The sequence below is a fragment of the Sus scrofa genome, chromosome 7 (genome assembly GCF_054392235.1).
Source record: "Sus scrofa isolate SSC_HxYL_T2T_F1_AM1 chromosome 7, Sscrofa_HxYL_maternal_Yorkshire_Landrace_v2.0, whole genome shotgun sequence".
Taxonomy (NCBI): Eukaryota; Metazoa; Chordata; class Mammalia; order Artiodactyla; family Suidae; genus Sus; species Sus scrofa.
In genome coordinates this window covers 11,558,513-11,576,418 of record NC_139389.1, presented here as the reverse complement: position 1 = coordinate 11,576,418, position 17,906 = coordinate 11,558,513, and the positions used below count along the sequence as shown (strand labels likewise).

The 17,906-nt window shown below is 48.8% G+C and overlaps 1 protein-coding gene across 12 annotated transcripts in view; it reads right to left on the bottom strand.

Annotated features, from left to right (window-relative positions):
- JARID2 (jumonji and AT-rich interaction domain containing 2) overlaps nt 1–17,906 on the bottom strand; it is a 243,130-nt gene that overhangs the window by 58,346 nt on the left and 166,878 nt on the right. The gene's annotated exons all lie outside the window — the stretch shown is intronic.

Genomic DNA, 17,906 nt, shown 5'->3' with positions numbered 1-17,906 from the left:
CACTGTGATGAGAAAACGCCAATCAGATGCCATGTTTATTCAGCATTCTCTGCTCTAAAATGACACTGTCACAACACAAGCACAGGTGCCTTCATATTTGTGTCCACCCAGGTCTGCCCTGGCCTGTCGCTTGGACCTCCCCCCTCACCCCAAGCTCCTCTGACTCCAATTCAGCCACACAAATTCACTACGCTAACTAAAGCTTGAAATGAAGGGGGGGCGGAAAAGCCTTTTTCACTTGTCTGTTCAAACCCCCTCCTTCACTACCCAATGATGGGTTACCCCCTCTGCCTACACGCAAAGTCCAAACTCTTCACTCAGGGATTCTAAACACCTGCCCTAACCCATTTCGGGTCTCTTCCCTACCATCCTACATAGCGACCGACCCCTAACTTCCCCACTCAGTGTCTACAAATCACAACTTAGATCTCCTTAACCAGACATGGTTCATGTACACAATTTTACGTGTCAGACGTTCTATTAATTTGAATCCTAATGAATCCTGGATCGGTTTCTCTACTTCCTTCTTAATGCCGGAGCCAAAGAGTAATTTTCCCTGCTCTGCCTGAGTATGCTGACCTTCTGTATAACTGACTTGACCTTTATCATAAATTGCCTCCTATTAGCTCTTCCTCGAATTTTCCAGCTCTCAATGCCTAATGGAAAGTAAGCACCTTTGAGGGTGTGAACCTATGTGTATCCTACGTTAAACCCATCTCTCCGACCCTGCTCATAACGATGCTCAAGAAACATCTGAGGAGAAACAAGAACCAAAAAGCAGCCCCATGACTCAGGACTTTAAATCGATCTGATTAGAACCCCAAAAGTGGAGTCCATCACTGCGTGGGACTGCGGATGCCACCCCAACTCAAGGCTGCTTTGAGTATTATGGACATTTATACTCCGAAAGCTCGAAGAGGAAGTCTTCCCTCAACTAGCCTTGGGATGATGTAACATAGTAAGCTAGCTTCAGCTGCTGATGCTCAAGATACCTTAATATCTGAAGTCAGCACTCCGGTATTTAACAAAATAACCACACACACGCACACACCCTACTTTTTAAAATGTAGCTCCTTTCCATTTACTCCTGGAGTTCCTGTCGTGGCTCAGCCGTGAACACACCCAACTGGCATCCATGAGGACTCGGATTTGATCCCTGGCCTTGCTCAGTGGGATAAGGATCCAGCATTGCTGTGAGCTGTGCTGTAGGTTGCAGATGACACTCAGATCCCGTGTTGCTGTGGCCAGCAGCTGTAGCTCTGAATCGACCCCTAGCCTGGGACTTCCGTATGCTGCGGGTATGGCCCTAAAAAGTCAAAAAAAAAAAAAAAAAAAAAGGTTTACCCTCCCCTGTGCCTTGCCCAGACTCAATGTTTGCCTCCGTTACATCAAAACACTCCTGAATAACAGGTCACACTCCTGAAACAAAGCAACATCTCATCAAAGGGGAAACAGCATGATCGCTGCTTACTAAATGGGCAACAACCCACTGTCCTTAAAATCTCCCAAAGGCACAGCTAATCAGGAACACTTCAGAGCATACAAAACCACCAAAGGGAAAGAGCCACACAGCAAAGTACTGTTGGAAAGGTAAATGACTAACAGAAATCCCAAATGTTGTAAATGGTAAGGGAATAAAACAATGCCCCATTCCAGTGTCATGAGGAACAAAGAACGCTGCCTTTTTTTATATATATACCCCTTTTTGTAATCAACTGACTGTATACAAGACAAGTGAACAGAAGTATGAGCTGGGACAGCCACCAAGCCCAGATGAATGACCTTCCAGGAGGATCAGATGGGGGGCGGTCTGATTGAGAGACTTAAGAAGGGTGCTTTTCAAACTATCTGTTTTGCACTTGGGTCTTTTTCACCCCTTAGACTTTCGGGCTACCGCAAACGGCTGTTTTTTATAAGATGATTACTGTAGGGGGAAAGAGTGAAATGAAAGACATAAACTACAAACTCAAATTTATTATGAGATTCAACAGACATAAAAATCATTCTGTTCACTGTTTCCATGTTCTCACTGCGTCCCCCAATTTCTGTATTCAACTCAGGGCACCAGGCAGCAAGCAGTCCTTGACTTGAGGAGCATCACTTCAGAGAAAGGAGAGGAGACAGGAATCCAACAAGTTCCCGCCAACACCGCCCCGGCAGGTGGATGGACCCCAAGAGAACCACCCTCCTCTTCCAATAAAACTTCTCGTCACCACCAACCCTTCCCTCCTTGTTAAAAAACAAAAGCCTGCCATGAGTGTTCCTACCAAAAAGGGCTTTTAACTGGCAATTTCATGATGTCTACATACATCTTCATCTAATGGACACAACCCACATTCTGAGCATTAAAGCGACTTTACAGAAATACTGACCGCATGTGAAGAGGATGCCCAGTTTACAGCTTTTTCCAAAGTCAACAACAACAAATGCCACCTATCATGAGAAGCCGGCACAGCCTGAATGAAAGACAAACATGCAACACAGACAAAGGAGGACACCGCGAAATAGTCTACAATTTCAGAAACTCAAAGATAAATGCTCCGACCGTTGTTCAAATAAAAAGCACTTTTTGCCTGATGACTTTCTCAGGAAGGGTATGAAAAATAAGAGCATAACAGATTAAAAAGTGGCAGTAAAATAAATTACCGCTCAGAGGAATAAGCCAAGCTCCCAAGTGATTAAGCATCTGTGAGCCCCAGATGAAAGCAGAAACTAAAGAACAAGACAAACCAATAGTTTTAAAAGAGGCCAGAAGACTCATGCTTCACAGAAAGGGCAGGTCTGTGGTTTGGCAGAGTCCTGGGGGATTACAAAGGTGTGACCGCTTTGCTGGCCCCGAGAGAATTTGAATGACACCACCTGGAGGCCAAATCCCTGAAGAAGGCACTCTTAGCTGTGCAGGTCTGTTTGCGGGACAGGTGATTCATTCTAGAAGGCCTGACAGGAGGAGATCAGGGTATGTATTTACAGCCCGTGCAGAAAGGGGTGGGAGGTCCAGATGCGCTGAACCACTGCATCCCCGGAGACGGAGACGGAGACGGAGACGGAGACGGAGACGGAGACACAGCGCAGGAAAGGGCAGGCGAGGTCAGGCCCCACCAAGGGCTGAAGAGGGAGGGGCTGCACTCGGCTGCAAGGTGGCAGCCACCCGCCCCTCCACCAAGAACCCCCTCCATTCCATGAACAGAGACAGCTTTCCAAGTGGAAATTTAGGTTGAACCGAGGGAGTCCAGAGCCATCATGGGGTTAGCAGTGGGGAGAGTGTGGGGTTCCTGGGGGCGGGGGTGAAAAGAAGCAGAATGCGTGGAGGGGGCGGGGGGGCTCCAAAGCCTTTTGGTCTTACGTTTAACCAGGACTAACACAGAGAAAAAACACGTTGCTAACAGAGAGAAAAGCCAGCAGGCAGAAAGTTCAGAGGGTCCCTCACACAAACCACAGGAGCAGTGGGTGGGGCGTGACTCACCTCTGCGTTGGTGGTTGGTGGTGTTTCATTAATTGACAGAGTAAGAAATTTCCCTTACAAAGGACCCCTTCAGGCCAGGAAGGTCAATAAAACTAATTAAACCAAACTCTCCAGACCGCCAAAGAAACTTAAACCCACAGAGGAAGAAAGGAGTAAATACATTTATATATGAACAAATACACCGAGGATAACCTTTTATTTACAGTGTGTTAAAGTCTAGGGTGGGGGGGTGGGGGGGGCAGTGAGGGTGAGGAAACAGAAGTGGTGTCAGATTAAATCGAGGTGTTACTCTCCCTCCATGGTTTCAATGTGTGCATGCGAATTAAAGGACAAAGAGCTGAGACAGCCAGTGGGGGAGAACACAGAGCTTGCTGTCTGAGTACCTCACCGGGTCTCAGACCATCTGGGGGCCCCTCCTCCAGGAACCCGGGGGTAACTCAGTCATAACGAAGCTCCGCCGGCTGCCTGGTGTGAATCCGAGATGCCCCCAAAGGAGTGGGGGAAAGGCATCCAAATCAAAGCCCCTTTACTGACCTGATCCCCACGAGTGTCGCTTTATGCAGAAATAAGTGCTGCTGGGATAGACGCAAAGGTTCCCAGGGGAACCTGCTAATTCCAGACGTTCACCCTGGCTGCAATGCTCTTCCTCTTTATCTCACCATGGCTGCATCTCCCCACAGCCCAGGGCGGGGAACATTCCAGCCTGCTGCTTTGTGCGGCATCACGATTTCCTTGTCTCTGCTCAGAAGTCACCTCCTCAGAGAGACTGAGCCATCCTCAAAGAGCATGACTTATGGCTCACCCCCATGGCATGCCTCAGCCCTTTGGTGGCCTACAGAGGGGGCTGTCCTGCGGTCCCCTCACTGTGGCCCATTTCCGCACCTATGTGCTGGCGTGTGCCAAGGGTAAGCCCTCCGTGGAGGCCAGGATGGAAGGGCAGGAAGGCCACACTGGTCCCATTTGTGAACAATCCCCGGCCTCCTTCATCCTTTAGGAATTACACGTTTGTGGAGCAGAGGGGCAGACGCGGCAGCGACCCGGCGGTGGCACGGAGACAGCTGGATGGATGTGAAACAGACCCAATGGCAACAGGAGAGGCCTGTGGTTCTGCTCCCAGGAAAGATACTGGCCATCCCAGTATCCCCAGAGATCAAATGGAATTCAGTGTCACTAAGAGTCTGCCCACGTGGGCACAACTTCTACCCGCACCACCATCCCGGGGGAGGCATAAATTAGGAGGATGGGAACAGCACATACACACACCAGGGTATCTAAAGCAGGTGACTACCAAGCACCCACTGTGCAGCACAAGGAACTCTACTCAACGATCTGTCATAACCTACAGGGGAAAAAAGAAAACCTATGCCTATAACTGAGTCACTCTGCTGTGCACCTGAAACTAATACCAAACAACATACATCAACTACACTCCAAGTCTAAAAATGCACCAAAAATTTTTTAAATAAAAGAACGTCCTGAGCTCCTTGCCCACGAGGAGCCTCATCTAACAAAAGCCAGCTCAGGTCGGGGTCTGGCTCTGGGGCGGCCGCAGCGGGCACCAGCCCACCCCGAGGCACGCCGCGCCGCTGTGTTCCACGTGTCTGCCCTCACACAGCACAGCCGTCCCTGGGCCACGACCTGCAGGGCCCAGAGGGAGGGTCCTGCCCCTCACCCACGCACAAGAGCCCAGCGCTGTCTGTCCTTCCAGATAAGCTGCTGGTGGGAGGGGGAGCCCCCCTCCATCTTTTTCCTCTTTTCTCCCCCACACCCCAGACACAGAAGAAGCCTTCGGTTAGGTGGCATCAGGGGCCACAGCCAAAGGAATGTTTCACTTACTGAATCAGTTAAAATTTTACCCAAACATATCATCTTCAAATACATTTCATACTCAGGTAAAAAGAAAAAAAAAGCTTAGCACCTTTACAGGAATAAAGCAGCAGACCAAGATAAACACTACCACTATTCTCCAAGTTCGCAAACAACTCACCAGACGGGGCTTGTGAAGAAAGCCCACTGGTAGCTGAGCGAGTCCGATGCCAAATACCATGTCGTTCTGTGACACGCTCTCTGTGCCCCCCGCCCCCGCGCCCCTTCCTGCCTTGCGAAGCTGCCCGGGCAGCCTGCCATCACCGGCCTCGAGAGGGGGTGGCACTGTGTCTCCAGGTTTCCTCTGGGGTCATCTACAGAGCAGAGCTAACCAGCTCATTGCTATCTGTACGCTCCATCTCTGGGGGAGCCCTAAGTATGGCACAGCAGCAATTTCTAGGTTAATTAAATTCCATTTCTGTCCAGGATTTTTGATAGTTTACAAACCCAAGGAGGGCGCAGGACAAAGCAGGAGTGAGAGGGCCGGGTGGTGTAAAGCAATGCCCAGGTGGTCCTCGTGGAGGGAAATGTATGCCCAAAGACCATCTTATTAACTTAATATTCAATATTAAAAACGTAAGCTGGTAAATCCAATTACTTAGATGGCATCCCAATCCCAATTGGAAACAAAGAGCAGTGCATGTGTGGGAAGTGGGAGGGCAGAATGTGTGTTCATTCAAAAAAAGACAACGCCAAGTGTCTGGCAAATGCAGAGTGACCAGCATAGCCAGGCCCTTTGTGCCGGTGTGGGAGCTGGGCCTGAAGCTTTGCCAACTTGCTGAAAGGCTTACTCAAAAAAAGGGGAAAAAAAAAAAAATTTCCTGTGTTTCCATCCCCTAAATAAGTACCCACTTTATTCAACCCCCAGACACACACAGTACAAACCTGGCAGCTAGTCAAAGAAACAAGTGTGTGTGCGTGCATGTGCGCGCGTGCGTGCGTGCGTGCGTGCGTGTGTGTGTGTGTGTGTGTGTGTGAGTGAGGTTGTAGGGGGTCGGGCAGGGGATATCCCCTGCCTAGGGCAAGCTGCCCACCAAATTCAAATGCAAGTGCAGTTGTGGGCCAACCACAAAGGATGGTTGTAAACATCCTGTATAGTCAAGAGAAAATAAACACATCCTCAAGGGCACCAGGCGACTAGCAGAAACCAACTCCAGGCAACTCGGTAACAATGGGTGTCTGTCTCCTGGGGTGGGAGGACTTCACCCAGACGCAGAAAAGGGAGGTCAGAGGCTCCCAGAGAAGAGGTCTGTCACCCGGAACTCCTCCTTGATGGTATTTCTGGAGATCTCGCCATATTGGATCAGAGGCCTCATTTCTTGCTTTCCATAGCAACAGATGAAATCGTTTGTTTACTCTAAAAACCACAGGATGTTAAATATTTGCAGCACTTGTCTTAATTAAATTACAGAGTCAGCTATTTAGAGGAAAAGTTTGCTATTCACCCGATTTACCTAAAGGAAGTATTTTTTGGTTGAATCCCTTCAATACAAATCTTTATCAAGTTCTGCTTGGTCAGAGAGATACAGGAAGAGACTGTGGGATCACAAAGACTTGGATGCTTTGGTTCAATGAACTTGTCATCTTGGGCAAGCTGGGCCTCTATTTCCTCAGGGGACAGGCGATGGGGGGTAGCGGGGACCGACCTCCTCTATGAAAAGGAAAAAACTGAGGCCCACTCTAGCTCCCATCTTCTCTGATTTCACCTATAAAACCTGAATATAGTAATTCCTGTAAGAATAATTCCTCCTGCATCATGATCTCATAATTCTAGACGAATCTTTCGTTTAGAATTCCAGTACTGATCTTTTTTGCCTGTGCCAAGCAGGAAATAAAAACCTACATCTCCAAAATGCCTGTGTTGCTAAAGACTACTAGCGCCTGCTTCTTCCTAACTACAGGTTGTCAGGCAAAACAGCAAACATGTTAACTTTCAGACTGTGAGATACGTATGCTGCCTTGCACGTCAGAAGGCAGGGCTGGAAAAAAAAAAAATAAAATAGAGATGTTTTTAAAAGATGGCACAATTCCAAAAGCTGTTCCATAATTCCCTTAAACGACTAACAACAATATCATCTATACGCTGCTTCCTTAGGACCTAATCCTTCCGATTAAAATCACTCATTTTAAAAAACACCTGAACTTCCTTCAAAACGCCGAGATATCCTGAGGAAGGCTAACCGAACCACTTAGAAATATACTCATCACCAAAACGCCAAGGAGAAGGCGAGCACTGCAACCCCAACACCATCACCACCCCCGCAAGACATTCCAATGGCTCACAAATACTGCACTCCCTCAGAAAGCAGGCATCAGAGAGAAAGGAGAAGAGCAAAAGCACAAAATATCTGCAAGACACATGCTGCATCTTCCCCAGACAAACAGGGTTTAGAGGTGAACCCACACACCTGGTATGAGAAGTAAAATGCAGAACCACTTCTGATCCCGCTAATAAAATGGTGCCATTATGTGGGGTTTGGTTTTGTTTTGTTTTAAAGTCTGATGCAGCATCCTGAAATGTCAAAGAACCAAGGCTGCCTGGAAACCCTGACTCTGTCATGATCAAGGAAGTATTTGACATTGACTTCTTTTGTGTTCTAGAAAGCAACCATGTCAAATTTGAGACGGATCATCATTAATCAACAATTAAAGCGGCAACAAAGCCCTTTTGTTCTGTCAGTCACAAGTGTCATATGTGCTATAGCTTACACCAGTGGAAAGCCACCAGTTTTGGCACCTCAAGGCAGCATAATCTTCTTTTCAGGACTCCAACTCCAAACCATTTGCAGGATCTAGGAGTTGCAAATGCTCTTCTCCACAAAGACTGCTGGGTTCAGGGCGGTCTTGAGCAAAAACTGTATCTTACAGCAAAAAAAAAAAAAAGGTAACACAAGTCAGAGGGCCAACACATGGAAGTTTAAAATCTTAATCCAGCCGGGATCTGGCCAAAGAAATTCCTAATACACTATTGTAGTTACAAGGTGTGAACAAATTATCAAAAGTACATTCAGTTGTAAAAGCCCCAAAGAGCCAGTTGAAATGCTGATCTGTCTTTCTATTCTCTCTTCAGATGGGGCTGCCAATTTTGTTTTTAAAAATACTATTTCAACAAAACCCCTAGCAGTTTCTCAATTTTAGGTTACTCAATACCCGGCTGCACACTGCCAGAGAACTCCTCAAATCCTGGCAGAGACGACAGCTGGGACAAGTGAATGACTCCGGGAGACAAGAACCACATTTTCCTTCGTTCTTTAACAAAAGTTAAAACAAGAAGTTCATCCTGCAATGCTGCACAGCTCATTCATTTAAAAAAAAAAAAAAAAAAAATCCAGCAGAATCGGAAGCAGTCTGAGGAGTCGATCCTATAGGGCTTTGCCACCAGAAACATTCTCCACGGAGTTGCACAATGGGTAAGATTCGAAACTTCATCATCACAGGACAGACCAAAGCACAAAGGCAGTGCTCAGAAGGCCAATGAGTCCCTGAAAGATACGGAGTAGGCTTCCTTCAGCTTCTCACATCCTCTGCCTCTAGGACAGGAAGGACTGTAATATTTAAAGGCTGGCAAATAGAAAAGGGATTCTGGACAATTTCCCCACCCACTGGAAATCCCATGAAGTAGCCAACAAGCACCAATAGATGGCAGTAGAGAGTCTTCAGTCACCAGTCTGGGGATGGCCCTGAAGAAAAGGGGGAATTCTGACTTTCACACATTTATGACAAGTCTAAGCATTAACCAATTTTTAGGAGTGCGCTAAAATCTGACACCAGCTAAGAAACCAGCCACGGTTTACATCAAGTAGGAGATGAACAATTTTATTAGCAATACCCTTTGCTAATAAGGAACAACTCAAGTTCCCTGCCTGCTTATGGAAAATAAACAGCAACTCACAATTCAACATTTTATATGCTGACAATATACCTAGGGCTAAAATCCACTGGACTGTTTTCTGAAATACATCCCTCCCTCAAAAGTGATTTAGTACCACTCAGAAAAGTAAGAAAAGGCAAAATTAAAGCAAGGCACTATGTTCTAACATGCTTCCTTCACTCAGAATCATGGAGGACTCCGACAGAAACTTCTTTAGCAGGCTGAACATAATCACGTGTCATTTGCAACATATGGGTGTTAATGAGGCTACCACCAACCCAGTGCTGAGTGAGAGTCTGTCCCATGGCAGAGATGCTCACGTCCACACAGGGTCTCTTCCTGAATGTTTATCAAAGAGGTCTAGGTCTTTATGACAACTGCCAAGAGATGAGGACACATGATCATAATTAAAGAATCTGCTAATCACTAACGAATACAGGAAGAGCCATCATCCTCCTTTTTACTGTCTGTGCTTTGTGATCCTGGAGTAATGGGACGTTCTCCCAATGGAAAACAGGTGCTCAGGCAGCATCCAGACTCAAGACTCAGCCCAGGCTCACCGTCACTGGAGGCTGCCATGACAGATCCAGCAGACACAACAGGGGACAGAAGTTTAAATAAAAACACTGGAAATTGTATCAATTCAAAGGAGGCAAAAGAAGCCATGGCATAGAAATCATTTTCTCTCTCTCTCTTTGTTGTTGTTGTGGCTTTTTAGGACCGCACCTGCGGCACATGGAGTTTCCCAGGCTAGGGGTCAAACCAGAGCTACAGCTGCTGGCCCACACCACACCCACATGGGATCCAAGCCACATCTTCGACCTACACCACAGCTCATGGCAACGCCGAATCCTTAACCCACTAAGCAAGGTCAGGGACTGAACCCGAAACCTGATGGTTCCTAGTCGGATTCATTTCTGCTGCACCACAACAGGAACTCCGAGAAATCACTTTCTTTTCTGACAATACCTAGCATACCCAAAAGCGACACTGAATTTCTACCAACATTCGAGGTTGCACGAGGTCAGACCAGGAAGCAGAAACCTCCTTCCAAATGGCATTGCTGCATCAAACCAGACCGGCCAGGAGAATGGAGGCCGATTCCAGGGCAACAGTCCCCCACATTTACACTCATCCCGGGACCTCAGACACCTCCATAAAAGGGGGGCTGAGGGTATAAAAGTCCCCCCAGCGCGTCCTCTTCAGCCTTGTGGAAGTCCCAGGCTGAGAACCCACAGCCCCTCCATCTGACATCAGGGACGAGCACCCAGTGGAAAAGCGTCATGTCTGCGGGTGGCAGCAGATGACAAGCAGAGACTCACAGAATGTCTGCAGGACACACACATCCACCACAGAAACTGTGCGTGGCTCAAAGAACCTTCTCAGGGGTCTGGAGAGAAGGTTTTCTGACTAGACCTCCCTTAATTCCCAAATGAGAATTTCACCAAGAGGACAAAGTCAGTCCCAGAGGCAGAAGGGGCATTGTCATCAAGTATTTACCTTACAGCCATTTAACCAACAAAACCCAGCCATTAATAAACTGAGTCACCTATCCCCGCTTTCCAGAAATACTGTATTTGCATTTGCTGAGACGGTATAAACATAGCTCCAAGGATTTCCAAAGGATTTGAGCAAGGCCAGTAGCAGAAGGCAAGACTGGTGGTGTGCAGAGACCCAAACAAGCCTCCCCTCTACCCAGTGCTGCAAATGACTATTACGCCCTTTCGGTCTGTAACATTCGAGTGCCCTGACAAGGTCTGATCCCCACGGAGTTCCAGGAAACAGCGCGAGACAAGTAGAACCTCTCATACCTAATACCCAAGCGGTACGCATCACTGCAGCAACTCCAAAGGGCTGAAAGACTTCCTGTTCAATTAAACCCTTCATTAATCCCTCCTGCTCGAGCCCATTTTCTACAAATAGGAAATGATACAGCCACAGGTCAGCTTATCCCCTCCCAAGAAGGCCACAGCCCACAGATCTGTCGCGGGTGCCATCATAAGGCCTCAGCATGACCCAGCTCCACTTATCTCTGTGTGACAGTACAAAAGAGAAGGACAGAGTTCCGGCTGTGGCTCAGTGGTAAAAACCCCACTAGTACTCGTGAGGTTGCAAGTTTGATACCTGGCCTCGCTCAGTGGGTTCAGGATCTTGGTGGGTTGCTGTGAGCTGTGGTGTGGCTCACAGATGCAGCTCAGATCTGGCGTGGCTGAGGCAGGCAGTGGTGGCTCCAATCAGACCCCTAGCCTGGCAACCTCAATGTGCCACAGGTGGAGCCGAGAGAGAGAGAGAGACAGAGACAGAGACAGAGACAGAGAGACAGAGAGAGAGAGAGAGACAGAGAGAGAGACAGAGAGAGAGAGACAGAGAGAGAGAGATAGAGAGAGACAGAGAAGGACAGAGAACAAAAAGGGAAAAGAGGGAAAGAAATAGGAGAGAGTCCAAAAGTTCTACATGACCTTAAAAAAGTGTGAAACTGGGTGGGAGGTGAGGGGAAGGGTGGAAAGCTCCAATAAGCAAAGGGAACAGCAACAGAATTTATGAGCTAAAAGCTGAGAAGTGACCACACTTCCAAAATCTTATCTTTTAACCTAGCTTCCCTGGTCCTGCCACATGAGGAACAACCCACTTCTGTGACGCTTCCCATCAACAGATGTGCTATTTTCCCGTGGCCCCGTCTCTCCCGTGCCACTTGCCCAGCCCCAAGCGATCAAGCCACTTCAGGTGCAGCGGGAGGCGCTTAGCTGAGGGGGCTTCCTGCATGGTCACTCTCAGGTTACATGCCACCATCCCACCAGGCTGGCCACCTCTGCAGGGAAAGGCAGAGCCCAGGACGCCCTGGAGGGAGGGGGCCAGGAGAGAGATAAACCGTCGTGACCTCACAGATGGTCAGAACCCAGGACATGCTGAGGTTTCCCGGAAAGAATGCCTCTGCAATGCACTGAGTAACTCAGAGAAAGCAGCCACTTGAGAGCAAGCCTCCACACAGCTGGCTTCGGCAGAGGCCACAGCACCGAGCGGCCACATCTGAGTCCTGTTCATCGAGATGCGAGCAGCAGGCCAGGGGGCCAGGAGGCGTGTAACTACTCTCTCTAGAAGGAGTTTCTTCAGTTCCACCAGCCGAAACATGCCCTAATGGTCTCCCTTTGATCAAAGAGGCATCCGTCTTCCACTGTGTCAATACGACGCCAAACACCACGCTCGCAGCCATCCATCAGCCCTGGGCAGGGTCGGAGGCCGCACCTCCAGCAATTTGTAAATGAGCCCCTAGGAGAACATTTCCAGCTGGACACTTCGAGAGAGCTTCCTGCCTCCCTCCATTCCCTCCAAAATGCCCTCAGAGACCAGAGATCACAACCGCACACGCAGAAAAGACCCTCAGAAGTGGACGTGGGAACCTCCCGGTGTGCAGAAGGGGCATTCGCCTCCCCAGCTCATCCCTTCCACTGGGGCTCCGTCCTCAAGTTTATCTTTGTTTGGTCTCCTATGTCACACAATGCTAGGCATCTTAGATTTTTAACCCATGCTTTCTGAAATGGGCTTTTCATCTGAGATGCAGAGTACAGCAATCTAACTTCACCGGGGTTCCCCCACACATGACTCTTGGTTTTCTTTTTTATGCTACACGATTTTTTTCCTGGCTGTACCGGTGGCATATGAATGCTCCCCGGACAGACTGAATCTGAGCTGCAGCTGCAACCTATGCCACAGCCGTGGCAACACCAGGTCCTTAACCCACTGTGCCACAGCAGGAACTCCAACGGTGAAGGATTCTGAAAACAGAAAATACTACAGGAATTAGTACCACCAGTAGAAACAGGATGCATTGTTGGAGCTGCTGGTGCAGTTAGGTAAGTTAGAGCTCCCTAGTCTGAATGTCCAAGATCCCTCAGTTCTAGAATTATAAAGCCACCAATGAATTTAAGCTAGGACTCATGAAATGAAAACACTGCTCAGTGAGCAGGGAAAACTGTAGATGCGTTTCACAGAAGAGTAAGGCAATGACTCAACAGGAAGACTCACGCCAGGAAACTCAGCACATCTACATTCTCCTCCTTCAGTTCCCCCTTCAACAAAGGACAGGACGAGGGCAGGCTGTTAACTGCACAAGGGAAGGCGTGAGCCCTGCCAGAGCTGGAGGGAAACCGAGGCAGATCCGCCCAGTGACAGGCAACCACTCGGCCTGCCTTCAGGTCCCTGAAGCCTGGGTTTCCTGAAGCACAGCCTCATCTAGTCACAGCAGGACAACATAAACCATGACCTGGGCTACACTAGAGTCCCTTCCTGCCAGCGCCTGAATCAACTTCCCTCTGGGGTCAAAACAGGCTTGGGAACCAATCCTTCACCCGAAAAGAACTTTCCAGGAAGAAAGGTACAAAGTATTCCTTCCTGACCCCGCTTCTCAAAGCAAACAACTACCAAGATAGCCTTTGCACACGCCCTTCCATGCTGATTAGCTCAACAATAAAACAGTAAAACCATCCTGGGCGAGCAGAGGGGGTGGGCCTGGGGGGCTAGGGCCGGGTCCATTCAGAGCTCCCAGCACTGCTGCAGCCAGACCTTTTGCGGGACTTGCAGAAGGAAACCATCGACCCCAAAGCAGGGGAACTTGAACTGCCCCCAGCCTCATTCTTCCACGAACTGAATTCATCTCAAGTGACATGGAAACACAGAAAAACATTACACTGGGAAAAACTACAGGAGAAACACGTTCTGGCCAAGGTGTGGAGAAAAGAGACCCCTAGGCACCAGCGGTGGAAGGTACACCGGTGCAGCCAGATCTGGGAAACAACTCAAAAACACAACTATCCTATGATCCAGCAATTCCGCTTCTGGGTGTTTATCTGAAAGAAATGAAGTCACTACCTCAGAAAGATAGCTACAATCCCAAACTCACCGCAGCATTCTTTACGCACCAAGATAGGGAAGCCGAGAGTTAGCAGGGGGCTGAATGGAAAACGAAAACGTGGTATGAACACACAACGACAGAGTACTCAGCCACAGAAATGGAAATCCTGCCACTTACGGAACATCGACGGTTGCCGGGGGACCAGGCTAAGTCAGACCACGACAAATACTGCACAACCTCACCCACACGTGGAATCTAAAACACCAAACCCACAGAAACAGAGAGTAGTTTAGGGTTGTGTGTGTGTGTGTGTGTGTGTGTGTGTGTGTGTGTACGTGATCAAGGAAAAAGTTCCGGTTACAAGATGATTAAGTTTCTGGGGACCTAACAGTAATATATGCACATGCCAGAGCATCGGGTTGTACCCCTTAACCTCTACACACTGTTAATGGCAATTACATCTCAATAAAGCTGGGTGGGGTGGGGTGGGCGTAGGCAGAATGACGGATAACATCCAGATGTAACCTGACATCTAGAAAATTTAAAATAAACTAGCCAGAATTAAAGATTTAACTTGGTGGTAACTTAAAAGCATTTTTCTGTTACAAACAAGCCCAAATCTATTTATAGGATAGCAAGAAAAAATGTCAGTTATTAAGACAGACCACAAAATTTCAAAGAAACATCCCAGAAAAGAAAGGTTCTTTCTAGGCCCCAGAAACAGAAAGTTGAGAAACCCTGTTCTATGGCTGACCATCCATCTTCCGCCTGCCCTCTGAGAGATGAGGAAACAGGGGCTCAAGAAGAGTATTTGGTGACGTGAACAGGATTAAGCCACCACTGAATACTTGTAGAGAACACATAGTAACACTCTGTCAAAATTCTTGAATTAACCTTCCGTGGAATGCACATAAAGGAACTCTGAGACACTTGGACAAATGAATGGGTTCACTTCCTGTTGAGAGGCAGGGAGCAGGGAGTAGCCTTGTTGTCATGGTGACTGTAAACCCAGGCATTCCTATCCGCACTTGACAGTGGTTAAGCTAAACACAGATGAGAGCTGACCCTGTGTGTCCTGGAAAGAATTCTGTGACATTCCCTCCTGCCCAGCATCTCCTTGTGGGAACTGGCTCCATCCCAATCTCTATGCAACACTCTCTGGGAACCCCCCCTCACCACACACACAGACACACACACACACACACACAGAAACCCAGTGGCTAAAAATACAACACATTTCACTTTAAAGGATAAGCCACGGAGAAAATGTTCATCAGTACATGGAATTGCCCTTCACAGCCAGCATGACCAGAAGCATGAATTCCACGCACCAAGAGACCGCCAGGGAGATATTTGGTGCCATCTCTTCTCCTCTGGTCTAACACAACCTACTTTTATAAAACACAGAGGCCGCTGGGCACACACTCAAAGGTGGAGACAGACCTGTGGAGGTGTGTGTGTTTTACGGGCAGATCCCCCGCTGGGTATAAATTAAATCCCGTGCAAGCTGAAACGTGTGAAGTCAGGGAGAGAAGGAGAGGTTCACTGGCACCTACGTGTGTACAGTCTCACCCTCCCCCCTCTGCCCCACGCACACCAAGTCACACGTAGGTCCTAGAAGGGCCTCAGGGTTGAGTCCTAAGAACGGGAGTGTGTGATGAGTGCTGCATTGCCAGCCAGAAGGCCAGCCATCAGCACCAGGTATAACCCCAAAGAAGTAACCTGCAGCGACCCGGCCCTGTTCCAGACCGCCCTCTGCACAGCCCAGAAAGAAGAGCTGCAAACACCCTAGACCTGCCACCCCACCATCAGTGTGGGGTGCCTACCTGGCCGAAGGGGGCAGCGCCTACTGTGACCACGGGCAGTTGGCAACATCCTACAGAGAGGCAGCCCACCGCAGTCCCTTGCAAAGGCCACCCAACTGCCTGCCTCGGTGAGAGATCTGTGGCAGGAAGATACTTCCACTCAGACAGCACGCCCTTAGGTATAGCCTGGGCACAAGAGCAACTACCTTAAGTACAATTACACCCTAAAGAAAAAGGTGGGGTGGGGAGGAGGCGGCGGGCAGCCAGCGACCAGTCTATAAATAATTTCAAATAAACCGCAAGCGGAGGAAAGACATGGTGGTTGTGCTGCTGCAACAAGCAGATGAACCAGCTCAGGAAGGAAACGTTTGGGGACAGATCAAGGAAAAGGTCTAAAAAGGTGTCACCTCAAGCAGGCCCAACAGATGGCGGAGGCCTCAACTCCAGGTCTGGGAAGGAGATGGGGCCATGTTTTACCTGTGGGTCTGAGTGAAGGTTTGTTCAAAGGAGATCACAAACCAGAAAGCAGCAAGATGGTCACAGCTCACCAAAGCAGAGCAAAATCAATTCGTTCATTTAAATTCTTACCTAAAGGAGTCACACAAACCATCAAGCAGCAGCACGGGGAGAACACTGCTGCGGGATCAAGCGCCTCGGGAGCAAACGCTACCAATGCCTGATGAAGGCTGAGTCTTAACCACAGGGACCATCGCTCCCCTCGCACAGCGACTCTAGAGGACGGATGTTCAGTACTGACGGTCTATGCCAGGCACGCCAAATCATGTATGGCGCTGAGGGCAGGGGTCATCCGAGCTCTGGGAATTGGCATGGGATCCTCCCACCAACAGCATCAGAAGCGCCTGGGAACTCATTAGAAACGCACATTCTCAGACTTACTGAATCAGAAACTCTGGGGGTGGAACCCAGGAGGCTGTTTTCACAAGTCCTCCAGGTGGTTTCCTACAGGCTCAGGTCAGAACCACTGAGTTAGAGCCAGCTCTAAAAGGTCCTGTGGTTGCCATTTATCAGACAATGAAACGGAGGCTCGGCAGCTTTTAAGCGCACAGGTGCCAAGCCAGTCTCCACACTATTCCAAAGCCTGTGCTCATTCCACCGCACCAGCTCACAAGGGCATTCACCCTGCCCCCACTGCTAGACGTGGAGAGTGTCTCGTTGGTGAGGCAACCAGCATCAAAGATCTTCATCCTATTTTAGATTAACAAGACCAATTTAGTCCAAAGTCATCTTTAAATCACATTTCTCCTCTCACTTTTGGATAAATTCAACTTTCAAAGGCAGCGCTATACCAGGCACTACCCTGATGCCATGTGACCCGTGGGTCCTGGCTGGCTTAGCACAAACCCACGGGCACTGCTCACCGCAGGGCTAACTGCTCACTTGGCCAGGCGCGCCTGCGCCCAGGCTGGTTTTATTTAATAAGAGACGTGCGTCCATTCCCACTGCTGTGTCTTTAGTGGCTCCTGGCTTGAGAGGGTTTTGACAAAAGCCAGTTTCTATGTTCCTGGATTAAGGTTTAACGGTGGAGACAGAACCACTTTGAGAAATCCCTGGGGTCACTTCCAGACTGACATCTCTGTTTCTTCATTTCTTAAACTGCTTCGGTGAAGTTCTGAAATACTTCTTCTCTGTACACAAATTTCACTGTTTTAAGTATGAATGGTAAAGTCTCTAACCCGGCAAACCCTGGGGAGTGACGACGATGGGCAAGGGCAAACGTCTGTCCTCCAACAGGGATTAAGGTCTGCCCTGCCCACCTGAGGCTGGAACCAAGAACCCTGAGCAGTGGGGGAAGCACGCGCTTGCACCAAAGGTGGTGAGAATGAGCGAGCCTCCGAGTGTTTGCTGGCATCGCTCTTCCTGACCTTCAGAACACACAGGTCTCCAGCCCAAAGACAAAGCTGTACTGCCTCCCCCTCCTCTTGCATCTAAGAGCAGCCCCAACTCAGCAAGAGGGCCCCTTTCAGGAGACACACAGAGTTTTTGGCTGTTTGGGAAAGATCAACAACCCAATTTGGTTTCTACATGGTTTCT